This window comes from Canis aureus, chromosome 20, assembly GCF_053574225.1.
Source record: "Canis aureus isolate CA01 chromosome 20, VMU_Caureus_v.1.0, whole genome shotgun sequence".
NCBI classification, from domain to species: Eukaryota; Metazoa; Chordata; class Mammalia; order Carnivora; family Canidae; genus Canis; species Canis aureus.
In genome coordinates, this window is record NC_135630.1 from 13,072,414 (window position 1) to 13,097,409 (window position 24,996).

The following is a 24,996-nucleotide window of genomic DNA, read 5'->3' on the forward strand; positions in this document are numbered from 1 at the left end:
ACCAAGTACTAGTCATTTTGTGGTTCCCCTACCATCCTATTAATGGGTTTAGTCACAAATATAATACACAACCTGTGCTAAAAAAAGAAACAAAGACCAACTAAGGATCAGTGAATTCTAAAATCTATAATATTTAGAAATCTTTAGAAACATATTTATGTTAGATAACATGTAGTGCTTAACAGTGAAGAAATTGGGGATCCCTGGATAGCCCAGTGGTTTATTGCCTGACCTCAGCAATAGGAGGAAGGATATGGAGTCCCAGGATCAAGTCTCACATCGGGCTTCCTGCATGGAGCTTGCTTCTCCCTCTGCCTGTGTCTCTGCTTCTTTCTCTCTATCTCTCATGAATAAATAAATAAAATCTTAAAAGAAAAAACAGTGAAGAAACTATGACTAAAGTCTGTTTTTTGTTTGTTTATTTGTTTGTTTGGTATGGAATATTGGTCTGAGAAATGCCAGTCACAGATTTAGTGAGGCAGAAAGTAGCAAAATGTTTAGCTTACATGTCACACAAACTAATAGCTTTATGTTCCTTTCTGATCATAAAATAAATTGTACTCTGAGTTCATCTGCATGGGATCCCACCCATTGAGTTAATTAGGATTAACTAATTCTCAAAGATCAGAGGCCACAAGTTAGATGACTAAAATACATTTTAAGCAGTGTTTGTGTTGGAAAATCTTCACCATGTAGGTTAAGATTTTCAAATCAATTAACTGAGCAGAGAAATATTATAGAGTAAAAAAACAAACAAACAAGAGAGAAAGCTAATATATACTAACTTTAAGAAGGATAACCTTGAAAATATAAGATTATCCTATAAAATACTAGTTTGTCAGTCATTAACTGATTGGAATGCTTTAGAATATTTCTTGCTCAAACTATAGTTAAGAAAATATGTCTAGATTTATCTTGATTGTTGGTTTTTATTTTTGCATATGGAGAATACTTCCCAAATATTTTTAATGTTGAACTTAATTTAATTATTTTCCATTTGATAATAACACACTGATGGGGTGAAAGGAAAAGGCTCTTCTAAAATTAAACTGAATCAGCATGTTTACAGATTTTTTGTGTGTGCAGTAAAAACCTTTGATATATTATGTTTCTCTTATATACTCTTTTGCTCCACTAATTTTAATCTTCATTTGATAATAGAAAGTAGATTTTAAAAATGAAGAATATCTTAATTCTCATAAATAAAAGACTTGAATTAGAATTACATAATATGATCCAAGATGGCAGAGGAGTAGGAGACCTTAGTTTCATCTGGTCCCAAGAATTCAGCTACATAGCTATCAAATCATTATGAATACTTGCAAACTCAAACTAAGATTTAAGAAAAAAAATAGCTGCAACTCTACAAATGGAAAAGCGACCACTTTCTGCAAGAATGACAGGACAGAAAACACCTTGAAAAAGAGAACAAGCAGTTCTGACTGCCAGGGACCTAATCAGCATGAACAGAAGTAAGATGTGGGAACTAGAGTTTAGAATAAGGATTATAATAATATGATCTGGGCTTGGGAAAAGCATAGAAGACACTAGAGAATCCCTTTCTGGAGAAATAAAATAACTAAAATCTAATGATGTCAAAATAAAAAAGGCTATTAATGAGTTGCAATAAAAAATGGAAGGCTCTAACTGCAAAGATAATGAAGCAAAAGAGAGAATTAGAGATATAGAGAAAAAATGATGGAGAATAAGAGGCTGAGAAAAAGAGAGGTAAACAACTACTATAACACAAGGGGAGAATTTGAGAGATAAGTGATACTGTAAAGCAAATAATAATAATAATAATAATAATAATAATAATAATAAGGATCCCAGAAGAAGAGGAAAGAGATAGGGGAGCAAAAAATATATTTGAGCAAATTATCTAGAGAATTTCCCTAAACTGGGAAAGGAATTAGGCATCCAAGTCCAGGAGGCACAGAGAACCCCACTCAAAATCAGTAAAAATAGGTCAACACCCTGACATATAATAAGGAAACTTGCAAATCTCAGAGAAAAAGAGAAAATTCTGATGGCAGCTCAGAACAAGAGGTCCATACCTAAAAGGATAGAAATATTAGACTGGCAGTGGACTTATCCAGAGAGACCTGGCAGGCCAGGAAGGGCTGGCATGATATATTCAGGGTGTTAAATGAGAAAAAAATGCAGCCAAGAAAATTATATTCAGCTAAGATGTCATTCAAAATAGGAGAGATACGGGCAGCCCGGTTGGCTCAGAGGTTTAGCGCCGCCTTCAGCCCAGGGCCTGATCCTGGAGATCCGGGATCAAGTCCCACATCAGGCTCCTTGCATGGAGCCTGCTCTCCCTCTGCCTGTGTCTCTGCCTCTCTCTCTCTCTCTCTCTGTCTCTCTCTGTCTCTCATGAATAAATAAATGAAATCTTTAAAAAAATAGGAGAGATAAAAAGCTTCCAGGACAAACAGAAATTTAAAAAAAAATGTGATGATTAAAATGGCCCTACAAGAAATATTAAAAGGGATCCTTTAAATGAAGACAAAGCCCAACAGTAACATAGACCAGACAGGAACAGAGAAAGTATACAGAAACAATGACTTTATAGGTAATACAATGGCATTAAATTCATCTTTCAATAGTTACTCTGAGTAAATGGGTTAAATGCCCCAGTTAAAAGACACAGGGTATCAGATTAGATAAAAACACAGGACCCATCAATATGCTGTCTGCAAGAGTGTGATTTTAGACCCAAAGACATCTCCAGATTTAAAGTGAGGGAATGGGAAACCATTTATCATGCTAATGGACATCAAAAGAAAGCTGGGTGGCAAACCTTATATCCAACAAATTAGATTTTAAACCAAAGGCTGTAATAAGAGATGGGTTTGGAGGATACTATATCATAATTAAAGGGTCTATCCAACAAGATTTAACAATTATATTGCCCCTAACATGGGATATTTATGCCCCTAACATGTAAGCAGCCAATTAATAACAAAATTAAAGAAACACATTGATAATAATACAATAATGGTAGGGGACTTTAACACCCCACTCACAGCAATGGACAGATTATCTAAGCAGACTCATCAAAAAGAAAAGAGAAAGGACCCAAATAAATAAAATAATGAATGTTAGAGGAAAGATCACAACCAATATCAAAGAAATTCAAAAAATTCTGAGAACATATGAGCATCTTTATGCCAACAAATTGGGCAATCTGGAAGAAATGGATGCATTCCTTGAGATGTATAAACTACCAAAACTGAAACAGGAATAAATAGAAAACTTGAACAGACCAGTAGCCAGCAAAGAAATTGAAGCACTAATCCAAAATCTCCCAACAAACCAGAGTCCATGGCCAGATAACTTCCCAGGGGAAGTCTACCGAATATCTAAAGAAGAATTAATAACTATTCTCCTGAAGCTTTTTTGAGAAATAGAAATGGAAGGAAAACTTCCAAACTCTTTCTATGAGGCCAGCATTCATTCTCTTGATCCCAAAACCAGATAAAGACCCCATCAAAAAGAATTACAGACCAATAACCCTGATGAACATGGAAGTCAAAATTCTTTTTTTTTTTAGATTTTATTTATTTATTCATGACAGACACAGAGAGAGTGAGAGAGGTAGAGACACAGGCAGAGGGAGAAGCAGGCTCCATGCAGGAAGCCCGACGTGGAACTCAATTCTGGGACCCCAGGAGCACACGCTGGGCCAGGGGGGCTGCCCTGGGTGTCAAAATTCTTATCGAGATACTAACCAATAGGATCCAATAGTACATTAAATGGATTATTCACCATGACCAAGTGGGATTATTCCTGGGCTGCAAGGGTAATTCAACATCTGCAAATCAACCATTGTTATACACTACATTAATAAAAGAAAGGACAAGAACCTTATGATCCTCTCAATAGATCAATAGATGCAGAAGAAAGTATTTAACAAAGTACAGCATCCTTTCTTGATTTTTAATATAATTATATATATATATACATATTTATATATATATATATATATATATATATATATATATATATTCCTTCTCACAGTGTAGGGAGAGTGGAACATACTTCAATATCATAAAAGCCATCTATGAAAACTCCACAGTGAATATCATTCTCAATGGGGAAAACAGAGATTTTCACCTAAAGTCATGAACATGACTAGGATGTTGTTCAACATAGTACCAGAAGTCCTAGTCTCAGCAATCAGATAACAAAAATAAATAAAAGACATCTGATTCATCAGAAGAAATCAAACTCTCTCTCTCTTTGCAGATAACATGATACTCTGTGGAAAATCCAAAAGACTCCACCTCAAATTGTTAGAACTCATACAGGAATTCAGCAAAGTGGCAGGATATGGAATGTACAGAAAACAGTTGCATTTCTTTTTTTTTTTTTTTACATTTTATTTATTTATTCATGAGCGACAGAGAGAGAGAGAGAGAGAAGCAGAGACATAGGCCGAGGGAGAAGTAGGCTCCATGCAGGGAGCTGATATGGAACTCAATCCCGGGTCTCCAGGATCACGCCCTGGCTGAAGGTAGCGCTAAACTACTGAGCCACTCGGGCTGCCCAACAGTTACATTTCTATACATTAACAATAATACAGAAGAAAGAGGAATTAAGGAATCAATCACATTTACAATTGCACCCCAAACCATATGATTCTTAGGAATAGACCAAACCAAAGAGGCAAAGAATCTGTACTCAGAAAATTGTAGAACACTCATTAAAGAAATTGAGGAAGACACACACACACACACACATACACACAAATGGAAAAACATTCCATGCTCATGGACTGAAGAACAAATATTGTTAAAATGTCTATGCTACCTAGAGAAATCTATGCATTTAATTCAATCTTTATCAAAATACCATCAACCTTTTTTTTCTCACAGAGCTGGAACAAATAATCCTAAAATTTGCATGGAACCACAGAAGACTCTGAATAGCCAAATGTTGAAAAAGAAAACCAAAACTGGAGGCATCACATATCCAGACTTCAAGGTGTACTACAAAGCTGTGATCATCAAGACAGTACGGTACTGGCACAAAAACAGAATCATAGGTCAATGGGACAAAATAGACAACCCAGAAATGGACCCTCAACTCTATGGTCAACTAATCTTCAACAAAGCAGAAAATAATATCCAATGGAAAAAGAAGTCTCTTTAACAAATGATGGTGGGAAAATTGAAGGGCACATGCAGAAGACTAACATTAGATCATTTCCTTATATCATACACAAAAATAGTCTCAAAATGCGTGAAAGATCTAAATAGGAATCCATCAAAGTCCTAGAGGAAAACACAGGCAGCGACCTTTGTGATCTCAGCCACACCAACATCTTATTAGACACATATCCAAAGGCAAGGGAAATAAAGGCAAAAATGAACCATCGAAGCTACATCATGATAAAAAACAAAAAAAACAAAAAAAAACTTTTTCACAGCAAAGGTAACAGTCATTTTGGAAAGAAAAAAGTATGTGCAAATATGAAATAATAAAAAAAATTAATCTTGGTCTAAAAATAATTACAATTATAATCATGACTATAAGAGCAGCCAACTAAAAATCCTAATACATAGATGAACAGTGGTCTCATGAATAAGAAAATAATGGGATATTTCACCCACTAATAAACATGTAACTTTGGTTTTTAGTAATTTTGCCAGAAATTTCTCAATGTAAAGTCCATCCAATTAATATTAGAATAAAAGTTATTGCTATTACAAGATTTTTTTTAGATATCATTAAGGTCAATTGCCACAGTGAACTATGTAGCACAGAATTTATGCTAACTACTTGGATTCTGTGATTTAGATTTTTGGCAATATGTTTAGAACATATAATTTTTAAAATATTTTCATTCAATGATATCTCATTAAATGTTCAAATTTAGGTCCTAATCTTTCTAGCAGCATGTCAAGCTACTCAAGGTCTTGTTGCTATACACCCTAATACCTTCATCCCACTTTTAGGAAGGAGGGAAGATGATAGGAATGTGTTTAGGAAATAATGTTTGGCCATAACTGGAAGGAACATAGTTCCTCTATTGGGATCTTTCTCACACGTCTCCTCTATGGCTCTATTAAGATTCTTTTGCAAACTGTCTCATTGTCTTCCATATCTGTGTTGTAATATGAGCTCTGGTCATTCCTCCTTGTTTTAAGGACCTATATGAGAAAAGGGCATAGTAGAAAGAAATACACAGTTATGGACACTAAGCCAAATGAGCATTATTAATACACATGGTGGTGGTCAGCAGATCTAGAACTTGCATAAGGTTTAAAGGAGTACAATATAGGGTGTTCCTCTGAGTGTATTTAATATATCATGTGACCCCGTATAATACATGTATTGTATTGAAATTATCTCAATTCTGGCAAATCAGATAAAAAGGTAACACAATATTATGCTTTCCCCCCTCAAAATCAAAACATTTTGCCACATAAAATCATACTAAATTTTAGCCATGAAGCCATTAATTATATTTGTCAATTTGCATGTCCTTGTGGCAACTGAGTTTGTCTTATTATGACTTACCTACTTGAGTTGAAAGGAAAAAACAACCCTAAATTTGAATAATTCATCCAAATAATTTATACTTATGAATTCAGACTCAAACTTAGTAGGCAAAGAGTGACATTATTAATGCATATATCTTCCTTGTTAAGCATCTGTTCTTATCTTGGATACAGAGCTATTCAGTGACTAATTTAAATTGGTTGAAATATTTATATGATGCACATTTTTAACTATGCTTCCCCTCCTCTAATTTGTAAATACAATGAAATAGCTGCCAAGTATATCCCCAGTCTGTAATTGACTAGCACAAAGAGGACAACCTTAAGATTGTCTTTTGGAAAAAATATGAACATTTTTATAGCACAAATAAATGGTATAATATAATCATTGGGAATTGCTCGCTGCAGAAGTAATATTATTTCTCTTAAAGATGATTTTATGTCTTTCTTCTCCAAAATGGTATGAGATAGAAAAGAGAATGAGCAGGGTAGGTAGATTTATTTGCTTTATGGTTGAGCTAGCTTGATGTATTTTCAGTGACACTGGACAGTAAATGAGAAATCTAGATACTTTTATTTCAAAACATCGTGTGTTTTTTAATTTTTTTTTTCCTCCTGGGAATATTTGCAAGTGTTCTATATTGATTATATCTTCCTAGAGAGTGTTAAGACAGATTCAAGGACTTAGTTTTTATTTTTTATGATAGAATCTACTTGATGCTCAAATCTCTTTTTGGAATGAAGTAGTTTATAATCTAACTGAATTTTTTTTAAGCATTAATATTATAATAGGTCTCGATGTTGAGGATTCCTTTAAAATCTTGTGTTTTCTCACCTTTTAAAAATGGTAGTACTTTCTATTAGAAAAATTAATAAAGTTCTCTTTAGGCTTGTTACAGAAAGGTCAAAGTCTTTCCCTTAGTAATTCAGTAACAACACATATATATATTTTTTTTAAAAAAGCATCATGCTGTATCCTAGAAAACATCTCTTAACCTTGTCTGATCTTGGGCAACCCTCTTAGAGCAGGCACAGTGCAATTCTTTACACTTTTGCTCTGGGCCCAGAAGCACTTTTTATGCTACTTCAGTTGTGATTTCTCTATCCCTTCTCCATTTATTCCCCCCATCTCCTTTAAAACAATCATTTTATCAGTCATGTGCCCACCAGGCCTCCCTTATATTTGTATTGTCTTATTTTCTGCCATTTCTATTGGTTTTGCACCCTAAATGTCATGTTCTTGTTCTTGAACTGATTTTTAAATTCATGCACACCTCAAATGACACTTTTTATGGAGACTTGTTCTTTGCTTTAATTGTTTTACTCCTTAAAAGATGGCCACACATTGTTGTTGTTGTTTGTTTTTTTACATTTTAATCATAATTCCTTGCAATGTGCTTCTGAATTCACTATGCTTATAACACTACACTGTTTTAGATTGTATGCATCTCATAAATCCCTCATTTTCCTTCACTTCTCCACAGTATTGAAAAGTGAAAAAATCGGGGCAACCCTAGTGGCCCAGTGGTTTAGCGCTGCCTTTGGCCCAGGGTGTGATCCTGGAGACCTGGGATCGAGTCTCATGTTGGGCTCCCTGCATGGAGCCTGCTTCTCCCTCTGCCTGTGTCTCTGCCTCTTGCTCTCTCTCTCTCTCTCTGTGTGTCTCTCATGAATAAATAAATAAAATCTTCTTTTAAAAAGTGAAAAAAATCAATTATATCTTCAATTTTTCTTCTTTTGTTTTGGACATCTTTAAAAATAGACACTTCTAGATTACAGATAATCCTCAGTCCTTAGCTACTGTCCTCCCACCCATCCTCCCTCTGTTCTTTTCCTTTTAACTCTATAGTTTCTCCATAAAATCCCATTATTTTTATGGGTTATTTTACTTATATGAGGATAATTCTCACATCTACATGTCCAGAGCTTACTTATTATCCAGTTTCTAGTCTTAAAACATCTACTAAACATGTAGTTAGATGTCCTGCCATAATCTCTTCTAGCAAAACTGTCTCTACTATTGGTCACCATGAAGAAATACTTAGAACACTGCCTTAGAGATTGTTATTTGTATTTTGTGTAAAGTAGCAGTAGGGAGGATGTGACATTCTTTTGTAGATACCTCTAAGCTATTAGTCACACCTTGCTGGGATAGTGATCAATATTTGGTAGTCATCAGATTGTATGAATTTTTGAAGGTCTGAAGGTATACGGGATGGCTAGATTGAAGACTATGGTCAACTTATTACTACTTTCTTAGATTGGGACTTTGTTTCTTATTCAATATACTGTTTCTGATACAAAGTTCATGAAAATAATTTACATATTATTGCATAGTATATAATATTAGTCATTACTTTTGTGATTTTATTGTTTATATATTTTATATTAACTTTATTTTCCTTTTTTCATAGTATTATTTTCCTTTCACAGATTTACAACCCATTTCTTCATCCCACCTTCCTAGCCTCTATTAATAACTGGTCTTCTACTGTCTCCAAAATTTTGCCTTTTCCATAGTGTCTTATAGTTGGAATCATGTGGTATATAGCTTTCTCAAATTAGCATCTTTTACTTAGTAATATGCACTTGTTTCTTCCATGTCTTTTTATGGTTTGACAACTAAGTTATTTTATCTTATTTTTTTAAAGATTTTATTTATTTATTCATGAGAGACACACAGAGAGAGGCAGAGACATAGGCAGAGGGAGAAGCAGACTCTGTGTGGGGAGCCTGATGTTGGACTTGATCCAAGGACCCTGGGATCATGACCCGGGCCAAAGGCAGATGCTAAACCACTGAGCCACCCACATGCCCCACAACTAAGTTCTTTTTAATGTTAAATAATATTTAATAATATAAATTAAATAGTACCATTTATTTATCCATTCATCTACTGAAGGATACCTCGATTACGTCCAAGCTTTGACATTATGGATAAAACATGCATATCCATCTGCAGGTTTTTCTGTGGATGTAAATTTTCAATTATTTGGGGTAAATACCAATAATGCACTTGATCATACAATAAGAGTATGTCTGATTTTTGTGGAAACTTTCAAATTGTCTTTCTAACTGGGTGTAACATTTTCCATCACTACCAGCAAAGAATGAAAGACTGTTCCTTCCCATTCTTTCCAGTCTTCTGGTTTGTCAATGTAATGGGTTTGGGCATTCTCATAGGTTAGTAGTGGTACTTCATTGTTGTTTTAATTTGCATTTCTTGGGTGACATATGGTGAATATTTTATCATATGCTTACTTGTTTTCTGTATATCTTCTTTGGTGGTTTGTTCAGATCTCTTGTACATTTTTTTTAACTTGGTTGTTTATTTTCTTATTAACTTTTAAATATTCTCCATATATTTTAGATAACAGTTGTTTATCGGAAATGTCTCTTGCATATATTTTTTACCAATTAGTGGAAGTCTTCTCATTCTTTCCACATTGACTTCAGCAGAGCAGAGTTTTTTGTTTTTTGTTTTGTTTTTTTAGAGCAGAGGTTTTTAATTTTAATGAAGTCTAGCTTATCAATTACTTCTCTCAGGGATTGGTTTCTTGGTATTGTATTTTAAAAGTCATCACTATACCCATGGTAATCTAGTTTTTTTCCTATGTTATCCTCTAGGAGTTTTATAGTTTCACATTTTATATTTAGTACTATGGTCCATTTTTAAAATATTTTATTTATTTATTTATGAGATATGCAGAGAGAGAGACAGAGGCATAGGCAGAGGGAAATGCAGATTCCTTATGGGGAACCTGATGTGGTACTCCGGACCCCAGGATCATGCCCTGGAGCTGAAGGCAGGCGCTCAACCACTGAACCACTCACGTGCCCTTCTATAGCCCATTTTAGACAAATTTTGTAAAGAATGCAAGGTTTTTGTTTGCTTGTTTTTAAAATGTTCAATATTCTATTATTCTAACACCATTAATTGAAAATACTATATTTTCTTCATTGCATTATCTTTGTTCCTTTGTCAAAGTTCCATACTGTGTTGGTTCTTCTGGGTCTTTTCTCTTTCCATATAAACTTTAGGATCAGTTTGTTGATATCCACAAGATAGTTCCCTGTGATTTTAGTTGAGATTGCATTGATCATTTGGACAACTGACATCTTGACAATGTTGGCTTTCTCTTTCTGAACATGGAATGTGTTTTTATTTATTCAGTTCTTTGATTTATTTCATCAATTTTGTAATTTTCCTCATATAGATCTTATAAATATATATATGTATATATATTATTTTAGTGTTTGGAGATTTTTTTGGGTATCAATATAAATGGTGTTGTGTTTCTAATTTCTCTAATTTCAAATTTCATAGGTTTATTTTTAGATTCTGTACTTTTTTACTTCTAGGATATCCATAGGGTTCCTTTTTAACTGGAATCCAATAATATAATTTATTTTAAAGGTGTCTGAAAACCCTTTTATCTAAACTTTTTTATAAGATTTTATTTATTTATTCATGAGAGACACAGGGTGGGGGAGAGAGAGAGAGAGAAAGGGGAAGACACAGGCAGAGGGAGAAGCAGGCTCCATGCAGGGAGCCCGATCCCAGGTCTCCAGGATCATGCCCTGGGCCAAAGGTGGCACTAAACTCCTGAGCCACAGGGCTGTCCAATCTAAACTTTTAAAAATTTGTTTTAATATGTGTAGATCTCCAGATCTTTAGTCAATTGTCCTCATCTTCTATGATATCTTATTATATTTAAAAATTGTATATATTGTATATGAAAAATTTGAGCCTACGGATGATAGTAATTTGCTGCATGTAGAGTGCAATTTTGTCTTTCATAAGTTGTTGGAGGTAGAAGCAATGTAAGATAATCTTAATCCAGTTTTGATTATGGAGATGATTTTAAAATGTGTCAGTTATGGAAAAAAACGCTGGACTACTTCTATTTTACCCTTGCTTAAAAAATGTAGCATATTCTTTCCCTAGAGTCAATTTTTTATCACTAGCTTCCATCTGAGTTTCAATTTTTCTCCTCAGTTTGTGGGCCTATCGGTAACATTTTCAAAGTCACCAGACATTAAAAGGATAAGAATGGTCCAACTTGCCACATAATTCTTCATGCTTTGTTATCTCTTCAATTTGTTTGTGTAGATTATCTTAAAGACATTTTATTCATCTCTTATAGTTCTGTTTTTTGAGAAGTTTGATATGAATTAACTAGAATGCCATTATTGTCAGTAGAAATATGTAATTATTTATTTACCATACACAAAAATAAATTCAAAATGAATGAAAGACCTAAATATAAGACAGGAAAAAACAGGCAGCAGCCCCTTTGACCTCACGCTCAGCAACTTCTTAATAGACAAGTCTCTGGAAGCAAGAAAAACAAAAGCAAAAATGAAGTATTGGGATCTCATCAAGATAAAAAGCTTCTGTACAGTGAAGGAAATGATCAACACAAGTAAAAGGCAACTGATGGAATGGGAAAAGATATTTGTAAATGTCATGTCTGGTAAAGGGCTAGTATCCAAATTCTATAAATAACGTGTCAAAATCAACACCCCAAAAGTAAGTAATCCATTTAAGAAATAGGCAGGGACATCAATAGACATTTCTTCAAAGAAGACATACAAATAGCTAAGAGACACAATGAAAAAATGCTCAACATCACTCCTCATCAGGAAAATACAAATCAAAACCACAGTGAGATACTGCCTCACACCTGTCAGAATGGCTAAAATTAACAACTCCGGAAACAACAGATGTTGGTGAGTATGCAGAGAAATAGGAACCCTGTTACATTGTTGGTAGGAATGCAAACTGGAGCAGCCACTCTGGAAAATATTATGGAAGTTCCTCAAAAAGTTAAAAATAGAACTACTTAAGACCCGGCAATTTCACTACTAAGTATTTATCCAAAGGATACAAAAATGTTGATTCACAGGGGCACATGCACTGCAATATTCATAGCAATTATGGAAATTTAATTATTGTTGATAGCAAAATTGAAATATGTCTGTCAATGTCCAATATCATCAGACATTGATCAGAAGAGGTGGTGTATACACACACACACAGAGTAAACTAACTCAGCCATCAAAAAAGAATGAAATCTTGCCATTTGCAACAATGTGCATGGAACTGGAGTGTATTACACAAAGTGAAATAAGTCAGGGAAAGACAAATACCATAAGATTTCAGTCACATATAGAATTTAAGAAACAGATGAACATCGGGGAAGGGAAAGAAAAATAAAATAATATAAAAACAGAGAGGAGGCAAAACATAAGGGACTCATAACTAACAAACTGAGAATTACTGGAGGAGAGGTATGTAGGGGGATGGGCTAAATAGGTGATAGGCATTAAGGAGGGTATTTGTTCGGAGATCACTGTGTGTTATATGTAAGTGATGAATCACTAAACTCTCTAGAAACCAATAGTACAGATATGTTAACTAACTTGAATTTAAATAAATAAATAAATAAACTGTTTTGATCTCTTCAAGTGAAAGTTAAAATAGAGATGAGTTTGAGGTAAAAAAATCAAATCAAAAGTAACCATTCTACAGTATTAGTAAGGATATTGAGGTAAAAGGAAATATGTAAAATATATCAAACTCAAAACAGATTTAGGATATAAATTCTAATAGATTAAACAATAGGTTTTATTTCTGTTTAATAAGTCACAACACATATGTTAGTAGAAGAATAAAGCACCTGAATTAACTAAAACAACTTGATTACAAATAGATGTTTGCATAGATAATATCCAAATTATTTATTCTCTATCACAGCACACTGGAACTAAACAAAAGGATTAGATATCTATCCATTCAGAAAAGACAGCCTTATAACTTATTTAAAATATACTTACACGTCTGTGAATGCTGGCTGGGTATTTGCTGTATTTATTTTCACACTATGATTTTTCAGCCAAGTAGAAGTTTATATAAGAGTAATGTCTAATTATTAATTATTGATAGAATTTTACAATCTTATTTGTTCATTCACTATAAAATATGCAAAAGAAATTTTAAGTATTAAGTTTAAGGTATTATTGAAATATCTCCACATATACATTTTTAATATGTAAGTTTCAAATTAAATAAAAATTAAGGGACATCAGGTTAAAGTGGCATATTAGACTTCCCTTTAAAATGTCTTTTTTTTAAAAATAGATACCATGTTGAAATCAAATTTTCAAGAGATTATCCAAATGGATGCAACCTCAGTGTCCACTGAAAAACAAAACCTCAATCGAACTGGAGAGTGGAAATGAACTCTACTTTAGTTTGGCAGTAGTGAAGTATTGGTGACGTTGGAGCATGCGACTCATCCCTGAAATCCAATTACTAAGGTGAAATTAAGTCTTCTCTCTCACATGAAAAAGTAAAAGAAACATCTCCTCATTAACTAGATGTCTGGGAATTATGACTTTGTAAAGTGGGAAAAAAAAAGACACAAGGACATACTGTGGTAGATAAGAACCAAGCCACACCTACCACTGGCTATGTAACTGAAGTGATAAGCTAATATTGCTGAAAGGAAGGAATCAGAAAACATCATTATAACATGTGTGTCTGGACTGGGTGTGAGGGTAAGCAAATGGAGTCAAATTAACAATATATCTACTAATATGGGCAACCTGGGTGGCTCAGCAGTTTAGCGCCACCTTCAACCCAGGGCGTGATCCTGGAGACCTGGGATCGAGTCTCACATCCGGCTCCCTGCATGGAGCCTGCTTCTCCCTCTGCCTGTGTCTCTGCCTCTCTCTCTCTCATGAATAAATAAATAAATAAATCTAAAATAACAAAACAAAACAAATCTACTAATATGATATCACATGATAATACGATTTATTATCATCTCATAATATCATAAATAAATAAATATGATAATATGAGAAAGTAATAAAACTAATTGATGTTTCAAGTCATATACATATGTAAATTTTACACATACACACATAGCAGAGACTAGAATATCCCTATCTATAGTGCTAAATATGATAGGGAACATGTACATTTTTAGGCAAATGTCTGCTATTGCAATTGATATTACTAAACATTGCAAAAGAAAAAAGAAACAAATATATGACTGAATACTTGGAATACAACTCATAGTAGAAACTGACCATGGATGATCCAAATGGCAGGGTTATAAGACAAATAATTTAAAATACCTCTAATTAATATGTTCAATAAAACCAAGAAAAGTTGGACAAAATAGAGAATGAGATGGATAAGGTCCAACAAGGATTAGATTGGAAAAATAATCAAGTTTATTATAGAAATGAAAACAAATATGTTATCTAAAATAAGAATTTGATGTGTTTAACAGTAGATTTCATATAGCACAAGATTGCCAAGTTGGCCAGGAAGACAAAATAAAAGCAGAGTAGAAAAAATAATTTTTAAAAATGTAGAACAGAGCATAAGAAACAAAGGAAATGCCAAGCAGTCAAGCGGTCTCTAAGCAAGAGTGACTGCTTAACTGCTAGGTTGTTTTGTCACAATTCCATAGATTTGGCCACAGAGGAAACAGTGAGCCCACGTGTATTTATATAGTTTATTAGTTCGATGGATAGCATAGGCAAGATCAGCATATTATCAGCACCTCTTGTACCCTGTTTCATAAAATGATCAAAGTGGGGAAGCCAGATGACAGATGGCACAGAGGATAGATTCTAACCTTCAGGGAAGTAACTTCATAGTCTCCACTTACACTCAAATAAGTCAATCAGAGAAGGACAAACATTATATGGTCTCATTCATTGGGGGAATATAAAAAATAGTGAAAGGGAACAAAGGGAAAGGAGAGAAAATGAGTGGGAAATATCAGAGAGGGAGACAGAACACGAGAGACTCCTAACTCTGGGAAACGAACAAGGGGTGGTGGAAAGGGAAGTGGGCGGGGGTTTGGGGTGACTGGGTGAAGGGCCCTGAGGGGGGCACTTGATGAGATGAACACTGGGTGTTATGCTATATGTTGGCAAGTTGAACTCCAATAAAAAGAAATTTAAAAAAAAAAAGGGTACAAAATTAAAAAAAACAATACCTCCCTGGAACCATGAGAGCAGATGGTTAACTGCCGTGTGGCAGCCTCCTACAAATTAAGGAACCTTCTGAAAATCAATCAACAGTTGAGAAATAGCCTTGTGGTAGCTCCTCATTAGACTTCCAGGTGAATGATCACATGGTATTCTGTCCAAACATAGGTCAGACTGTGCTTGAGCTTTCCTTTTGTGTTTAGTGTGGGCATGAAGAGTTGTCAGGAGTCCATGATGAAGATATTCCCATTTGGTACACAGGGAAAGTTCTTACATATCTGCAAATGGAGCTCCAGAGAGAGAGGACAGGCATAATAAGGAGGAAGAAGCAATACTGCAAGCACAATTAATGAAAGTTCCCCAAACTGGTGAGTCATCAGTCAGTGACTAAAGACATTCTATGAATCCCAAAGAAGAAAAGGCACGTAGGAAGCACAACCAGGCTTATTATAGTTAAATGGATGTAGACCAAATAGGAAGAGAAAATATTAAAAGCAGCTAGAGGAAGATACACGTTTCCTTTAGAAAGCCCTAGCAATACTGGCTGCAAGCTTTATAAAACAATGCCAGCCAGAAGACAACTGACCGCCTTACTATTAGAAGACAGTGACTGCCAATGTAGAATTCTATACCAGATAGAAAGGAGGTTTAAATTTTTAATACAATAAATATGCAAAAAATATAAAATAAACATACAGAATAGTTGCACTAAAATATTTTATTTGAAACCCAATGGGCATTTTTCAGGCAGAAGAGATGATACCACAAAGGAACTCAGAAATACAAGAAGGGACACAAAGCGATGAAAGGGTAATACATGGGCCATGATGTTGACTACATTACATCACACATTATGTTGATGATGATGTAATATATTTAGAATCAAAATGCATGATGACAATAATACAACAGGCTATGCAAAGTTCTAGTATGTTTAGGAACACAGCTAAGTTGTACTTATACTACTGTCGTATGTCAAAATCCCATAATAAACAGCATAGCCACGTAAATAATAGAAACTATGTGTAATTAAGATAGTATTAAGGAAAGATGGAATAGTGAAAATGAGTAGGTAACTATAAGTCAGAACCATAAGAAAGAAAATGAAAGATTTGGCATAACTTTAATAAAAATGTCCATTCTAAATGCTGGAAATAAATTAATAGATATTGAAATAAAAATGAGGCTCAGTCGACAGCATAAATCCTTTCGTGGACAGTGTAAAACATTTTCAAAATGGAAAATAGACTCAAAAACACTATATTGAGAAATAATGAGTAAATAAGTGAAAGAGGTAATAAAATGATTTGGTCAAACATACAGCAGGTGTGAAATACTGAAATGAAAGATTTGGCGCAGGAATGGTATTTGATTACCTAATATTTTAGAACCATTCAAAACTGAAAAAAGTACGTATCCCTAGGTTAAAAAAATTCTGTGTTTATATAAATGTACATGCGTGTGCCTATTGTGTTAAGAAGTGTAAATAAATATGAAAATTTTGTGGTCATGTAATGATTGAAACTTCACCATATGAATTATAAAGTAAAACAAAATATAGTATCTATTACAGAGAAAAAAAGACATATTGCTTAAAATAAATGAATGGTTTCATAAAGGTAAAAAAATAGAAATAAAATAATAAGGCATATTGAAAATGGAGAAGATAAAATAACATCATATTATTTACCACAAGAAAACAAAATGTTGCCATTTATTGTCATAAGATCCCATTGACTATAATTTCACAGATATTATGTATATAAAAGCATATTAGAATCAATTTGTTATTCAAAATGTATGTAGTATGTTTATAGCAAGCATTTGTAGGCTTATAGTCATGAAATAATATAAAAATATGTACTTGAATTATGTCTGTAAAACTGGAGATTTTTGGTCTTTCCTAATAGATGGAGGGGAAAAAAAGCTTGAAATCTCTCTGGTAGACATATCAGAGAGAAAATTTAATTTTTTTTGTCATTTTTGTTAGATGCAAGTAAAACAAAGTATTAGTAGTTGACATCTTATTCCTTGACTTTTTCTGTATATTATAAATAGGTCACAATAAAAACACTAAATGCATGATATATCTATAGAGTTTAAGATTTTTCCTATTTATTGTAAATAGATGATCAATTTACTCACAGAATTTAAACGTATCATATTAAGTATGCACACCGAATGCTTGATATTCCAATTTCAGAAAGACTAAAATACAAAAAAATATATATATTCAAAGTCTTAGAAATACAATAGTTCACTAACTTGCCTACATTTGCACTAGTCCCAGTGGATAAGTGCTTTTTTGCTGAAGAGGAATTAAAGAATAATCTACTGCTTTTCACGTGAAGGTGTTTTCCATAGTCTGCTCCCTGAGGATTATTTGTTTGTTTTACTGTTATGCCAGTGATCTCTGCAGGAATAATCTCTATCTTATGTCCCAATAATAGCTTATATTTGTAAAATGTAATCAACATCCTACTTCCTCATTTTGTTGTATGAATCAAAAAGCTTAGCCTTCTTAATTCTATTCTGGAATTTGTTTATCTAAGCAAAGAAAAAAAAATCAATCATTGAACAACCCCTTGTAGTCACCTATGGTTTTATGGGTAAACATTATTAACTAAGAAATGATTCCACAAGTGAACTAAAAGACAGGGGGAGTCCTTGACCTGTGAAACACAGCTATGGGATTCCTGGGATAATGTATTCCACTGGTAGCAGCCCCAGGTAAATTCAAGAGACTAATTCGGTTCCTCTTCAAATTGCATTCAATCAATGACTCAGTCCATTTGGAAAATCAATATCCACAACTATCATCTTTGAAGAACCACATTATTCAGCAAAACCTAATTATCATAAATACTTGCTCTATTACAACAGCTCTTCACTATTGTGTTAAAATTATAAAATAAGATTGTCCTGATATTTTTAGTGAGTGAATCTGTAACAGCAACAGGAAATTAGCTTGCTGTACTATGCTATTACTTTTCGTATTGTGATTCTTCTTCTAGTCTGGAGATTTGATTTTTCAAAATTAATCTGGAGCTGTACTAATCATTAACTCTGTTAACTTTCTGAAATTCATAAAACAGTGATGGGAAGGTATGAAAATCTTCTCACGGATCTTGAAAAATACCGAGAAACAGCTACAAATTAAAAACTAATTTAAAAGAAAATTGCATACCCAGCTATTTATAAGATAAATACTTACAACATCGAATGGAATAAACCTGCATGAAAGAACAGAATAAACTAGAAAACAGAACTTGCATCAAATAAAAAAAATTGATTGCTAGTGTAAATATCCTCCACATATATTTTTAGCTGCGAACACTTCAACAGACTGCCTGATATTGCTGACTCTAGTAACTATGCCCAGGGTGAATCAAAGGAGCTCTGGATTCTCTGAAGCACATTGGAGTTATTGTCTGACAATGACTTGGCTTCAATATAGTCAGTGTGGTATTACATTGATTCTGAACTGAAAAAACTTTCTACCGATGCCCTGGAGATTGCTAGTGATAGAACACACCCTGACTGGAGAATTCAAAATATTTTACATAAAAAATATAATAAAGAAATGACGTAGTATCTGAGGAAGGACATGGATCACAAGAGAATTTGCATTACTGCTGTCGCTGCTTTTTAATTTGATATTTATTTACCTTCTATGACATATTAGTATGCTGATGGGAATGATCCCAAAGCACAGAAATAATTTGATCCAGAGGAGAAAGGCAATATGCAGTAAAAGATTGACCTTGGCCAAGGAAAGGTTTGGCCCTTTGCCTCCAGTTCCTGGAAGGGAATCCCGGTAGCCTATAGAATGTCCTCCTCAACAGGACTGTTTTGCTTACTTGGTGACCTTGGGCCGTGCCGGGTAATCTATTCTAGTATTGTGATTTATAGTCAAAGTTTGGGCCACATGATATTAGTATAACCTATGTAGGGACTGGAGAGTAAGATCAGGTATGTGAGCAAATGGTCATATTTACATATTTAAAAAATATTTTCTTAAGATATAATTCTTTACTTCTAAATATTTATCACAATTTTTGTAATAAAATTTAGCACAATGTTCTCGGCAAAATAAACCGAATGATTGCACATTGTCCATTTTGAAAAAAAAAAAAAGAATAAAATATTTAAGGATAAAAAAAGAGCTGAATTTTTAAACTCAACATTGCCTCTCACGTCTTTCATCTTAATTAACTCTGCATTTATTGAAATAATCAAATTCTTTGGTGGAAAAAATCTTCTTCCATGTATGATGCATATTGGGGCCATATTTTATGGCTATAGTGATATTCAAGCCTTTAAAAACATTGAAATTATATACGAGATATAATCAAAGAAAATCATCAATGAATCTTTGGGGTACCTGGGGGGCTCAGTTGGTTGAACGTCTGCCTTAGGCTTAGGTCATGATCCCGGGGTTCTGGGATGGAGTTCCACATCAGGTTTCCTGCTCAGTGGGGTGTCTGATTCCTCCTTTCTCTCTGCCTCTCCTCTCATTCCTGCTATTTCTCTCTCTCAAATAAAATAAATAAAAATCTAAAAAAATAAAATAAAATCATCAATGAATCTTAGATATAATATCCATACTCAAAACGTTTTACATATAGTGATTTTGAAAACGTTTCTGCATCCTCCCTTATACACGTTGTTAAGAAGAGCCACTGGACAATCTTTTACGAGTCTACGTTGCTTCTCTGTGGGTGGAGTAACTACATTCCAACACTTGGCTACGCATCCTGTTTTTATGGTAGTTAATGCAGTTAGCATGTGGTGATAATTAAAATGCAAAAGTAAGCAGATGAGTATCTGCGCTGAGTCCCAGTCATGAAGATAATGAAAGATTAAGAAAAAAATTTACTATGCCTACTTGAATTATCTCCAGTTTAAGCCCAGTTTTATTTTTGGGTCTTGGGCTATACAGATTAAAAACAATAAGAACATTTAAAAAATATGTTCTAATTATTTCTTCCCATTCACTGAATTCTTCATATAAAAATATTTCCCTAAGTCAACCAATTCCAGTTTCTGTGTTTTTCTAAAGAAAGGAAATACCCTATAAACAAAGAGACACGTGTGTTACAGAGGATATAGTTTTTTGTTGTTGTTTCTTGTTTTTAAATCCTGTCTCTTTATCAAAGCTGTGTGCTCTAGGATAAGTCATGGGATATTTCTGGTCTTCCCCACGTTCTTTGGGAATTGGGAACGTTAGCACCTCACAATGTTGTAGGGAGGATCTGGTTACCTAACATCAGTCCATTCATTTAACAGGTGGTGTTCTGAGTGCCCGCTGCGTGCTGTGTTAGATTCTGGGTGAATGAGACACATTCCCTGACATCATAGAGCAAACATTCTATTTGGAAAACATATTAAATAAATGATTGCCTAGCCCCTGTGGTTAGAAGCTTTATAAAGCTGCAATATGTTAAAGCTGCTTTAATATTAATTAAAGACAGAATTGAAAATACGTGAGGCTTCTTATGCTGTGGAATTATCTCTGGCTTGGATTTTGTAACTGGTAGACCCTTCCTTTCCTTTTTTCACATAAAATAATATATAAGCTTTAAAAAAAAAAACAGTTTTTATCTCATAGTGTCATACTAAGTGTTACCAGTGAGATACTTAGATTCAAATAAACTGGAGGTAGTATGTAAAAACATGTTTAATGTGTTGTCTAACTTGGAAAAATTATCTTCCCAAAGTACTGAAGCTTTCTTATTCATCAGATGAGAGGGTTAATTTAGGTCCAAAGCTGAATAATCAGTTGTTATAGATAGGATAGTAGTGAGATATATACTGAGAGATTATACAATGTGTAGATCAAACTTGTTTAATCTCCACGGAGGGGAGATGGGTGGAGAATGGGCTAAAAGGGGGATGGTCATTAAGGAGGGCACTTGCGATGAACACTGAGTATTATATGTAAGTGGTGAATCACAAATTCTACTCTTAAAATAATATTACACTATATGTTAACTAATTAGAATTTAAATAAAGCTTTGAAAAGAAAAGAAATAACAAATTTAATTAAAAATAGTTAAAAACCAAAATCAGTGAGTTCTATATACTTAGAACCAATAATTTAAAATTAAATTTTTAATAATTTAATAATTTAAAATTTTAATAATTTAAATTTATTTTTTTTTAAATTTTTCCTTTGGAATGTGTATGACTCATGGAAATAAAAACAAAAAAAATGAATAAAGGAAACAGCTAAAAAAAACCCTCTTCTCACCCCCGAAAAATCTGTAAACTGTTTATGAATCAATAAATGACACTGATAGATGGAGTATAGAAACTGTAGGAAACTTATGGAGAATGAGTGAATCCTGATTCCTTCATGTTGTTTTGAAGTGGAGTCAGATTTGAACAAAACATATAAGCTGGTCAGGGGTCGGCACACAATTTTGTAAAGAAGCTGTAAATAGGCTTTGAGTGTCATCCAAGCTCTCTTGTAAATAAATACTCAACAGTTCAGCCCTTGTAGTGAAGAAGTGGCCAAAGACAATAAGTAAAAGAATGGGTCTGGCTGTGCTCTTACAAACTTTGTTTATAAAAAAAAAAAAAAAAAAAAAAAAAAAAAAGAAAGAAAAGAAAAGAAAAAAAAAAAAAAGCATCTGACCTTTGGGTCACAGTTTCCTGAACTCTGATACAGGTGATGTAGATCTTAACAGATCGAAAATAATTTTAATTTTGGATATTAGTTTTTATATTTTTAAAAATACCAGTTAGTTTAACTCTGTTTTAATTTAGGACCTGCCACGATATAAATATTATTGTAGTATAGATTTTAGAAGAGCCCAAAATCCAGCATATCTTTTTCAGTCTTAAATCATCTAAATTTTACATTTATAGTTTTAGAATACTAGGCGATGGTCTTTTTTTTTTTCTTTTTTACAGTTTTACTGATATACAATTGACACGTACTGCATTAGTTTTAGGTACAACATGATGATTTCTTATATGCGTATATTGTGAAGTAATCACCTCAATAAGTCTAGTCAACATTCATTGCCTCATATTACTTCACATAATTGCATTTTTTCTTGTGATGAAAACTTTTAAGTTCTACTTTCTTATCAGTTTTCAAAGATTGGATGCAGCACTGTTAACTATAGTCATCATTCTGTGTATTATGTCCCCATAAGATAATTCTCTTACAGCTGGAAGTTTGTATCTTTTGACCACATATACCACATATATGTGAAACTGTACAGTATTTCTTTCTTTGTCTGACCTAGTTCACTTAACATAATACCCTTTACATCCAACCATATTCTCAAATATAGTAAGATTTCATTCTTTTTCATAGCTGACCAATATTCTATTGTATATACATATAATATTCTATTGTATAGACATATAATATTCTATTGTATATACATATAATACATATACATATAATATTGAATATACATATAAATAAATCCATTTATCCTTCAGTGAACACTTAGGTTGTTTCCATCCTCGGCTATTGTTAACAATGCTGCAGTAAAAATGGAGGTGAGGTACAGATATCTCTTTGACACTGAGATTTTCCTTTTTTTAGTATATATGACAGTAGTCTTAACTATTTGTTGTTAGTTAATCATTTTACATAATATTTTGGAAAGATTTTATTTTTTCCCTGATTTAATGAATAGATTCTTTTGTGCCCTTTTTCCTTAAAGACATCAAAGGTTAAAACTTAGGTCAGTTAGTTTTTTTATAAAATCATGTTTGGATCCCAGTCACAGCCTCAGATATATGGCCATTTACCTTCATTTATTAAAGTTGACAGGATATTGACAACTCAGAAGGAATAGTGGTCCTCAGTTTTTCTTTGACATATCATCATTGATCAAATTAGCAAAAATATTATCACAGAGAGAAGTTTGGATGAGGTCAGGTTGACATTACTAAATATGTATTTGTAAGTTCAATCTAAAAATATAAGTTTGAGAAAATAAAACATGTTTTAGAATGAAATAGAGAAAATAATTTTAATAAGCAAAAGTAGCATTATTGCACAGAATGGAGGAACGGTGGGCAATATGTATTAATGAAGCTTAAACAGAGCGACATGGGGAGACAGGAGATGAAAGTTGTCATGGAAGGTCAAGGAACTTAGATTTTATCCTAAAACTAAATTTTAAGGAAAGTGATACAATCTGATTTACATTATGCATAGATCTTCTAGGCAGGCCATTGAAGTGTGAATTTTAATTGAATAAGTCTGGAGATAGGGAGAAGAGCAAGAAGTACAAAAAAGGGACTCAGAGGAAAGATAATGTAGATCTGAACTTGGATAATAAAAAAAAAAAGAAAGAGTGAATTGAAAGATACAGATCAATAATGAGGACAGAACACACAAACCACGCATGGACAGTGGGAAGTTGTAATAAAGAAGGACATCCTGGATCCTAAATCTAGACTAGAAAATATAGAAAAAATCATTATCCATGAATGTATTCTTAAATAGTAGAAATAATAATAGAAAATGTGTTAATAAGTGTGTAATTACATGAAATAATTGAAAAGAGTCCTTGATATTAGGGGCACCCAAGTCACTCAGGGGTTGAGTGTCTGCCTCTGGCTCAGGGCATGATCCCGGGGTCCTGGAATCAAGTCCTGCCTCAGGCTCCCCACGGGGAACCTGCTTCTCCCTTTGCCTATGTCTCTGCCTCTCTCTCAGTGTGTCTCATGAATAAATAAATAATTAATTATTTAAAAGCATATTTGATATTAGCTGCATCAGTTAAGTTGGGTTATATGGCTACATTTATCATCATTTCAGTATGATTTCAATAACTATTCAGTATCCCTACAAGTAAATATTCTAGCTTCATTTTAACTATCCACCTATAGCTGTAGACTGAATTTTTAGTAACACAAATTATGTTATGGTGATTTTTCATGTATGTAAACTTTCAAATTATTTTCATTATTTCTCTAGGGAAAAGGTACAATCGTGGCATTGTTACCACAGCCATATAAATATTTTAAAGTTTTTACTTCTGTGTAAAACTTGCTTCCCATTTCTATTTGTACCAGCAATATATCACAATGTCCATTTCTCCTCACTGTTCCTTATAACTGGAGAAAGACAAGGATTTCTTGTTGAAAAACTTAAATGGCATTCATTTTTAAGTATTATTTTGTATTTCATGATGGAAAACATAAGCACATTTACTTAAAGATTCTAATTCTGTGAATTACTAATACATTTTCTTTAATATTTCCTTGTTAGATGCTATTATTTTTATGCCGGTAAGAGTTCTTTCAATTCATAATACTTAACATGCTTGTCCTATTTGTCATCTGTTTTCGTTCTCCTTATGGTATCTTTTTTAAAATGGGATTTTTTAATAGCAATAATCTTCCATTACTAGATTTTTGGAATAAAGAGAGAAAGTATTGCTATTGATATATTATCAATTTGCTGACAGAGACTGTTGAATTGATCAACTTT

General features: G+C 33.3%; 1 long non-coding RNA gene across 7 annotated transcripts in view; it reads right to left on the reverse strand.

The window, feature by feature from the left end:
• The window catches only part of LOC144291482 (uncharacterized), an 89,605-nt gene extending 68,733 nt beyond the window's left edge, over nucleotides 1-20,872 (reverse strand). For 3 of the 7 annotated variants that reach the window (XR_013358763.1, XR_013358764.1, XR_013358758.1), the window contains exons 1-4: nucleotides 20,791-20,872; nucleotides 19,912-20,084; nucleotides 17,673-17,735; nucleotides 13,353-13,488 (exon numbers count right to left, since the gene is read on the reverse strand). This is a non-coding gene — a long non-coding RNA (uncharacterized LOC144291482). The remainder of the gene's footprint in view (nucleotides 1-13,352; nucleotides 13,489-17,672; nucleotides 17,736-19,911; nucleotides 20,085-20,790) is intronic. The other 4 variants (XR_013358762.1, XR_013358760.1, XR_013358759.1 and 1 more) reach the window with 2 other exon arrangements.
• Between the last annotated feature and the right edge of the window lie 4,124 nt (nucleotides 20,873-24,996).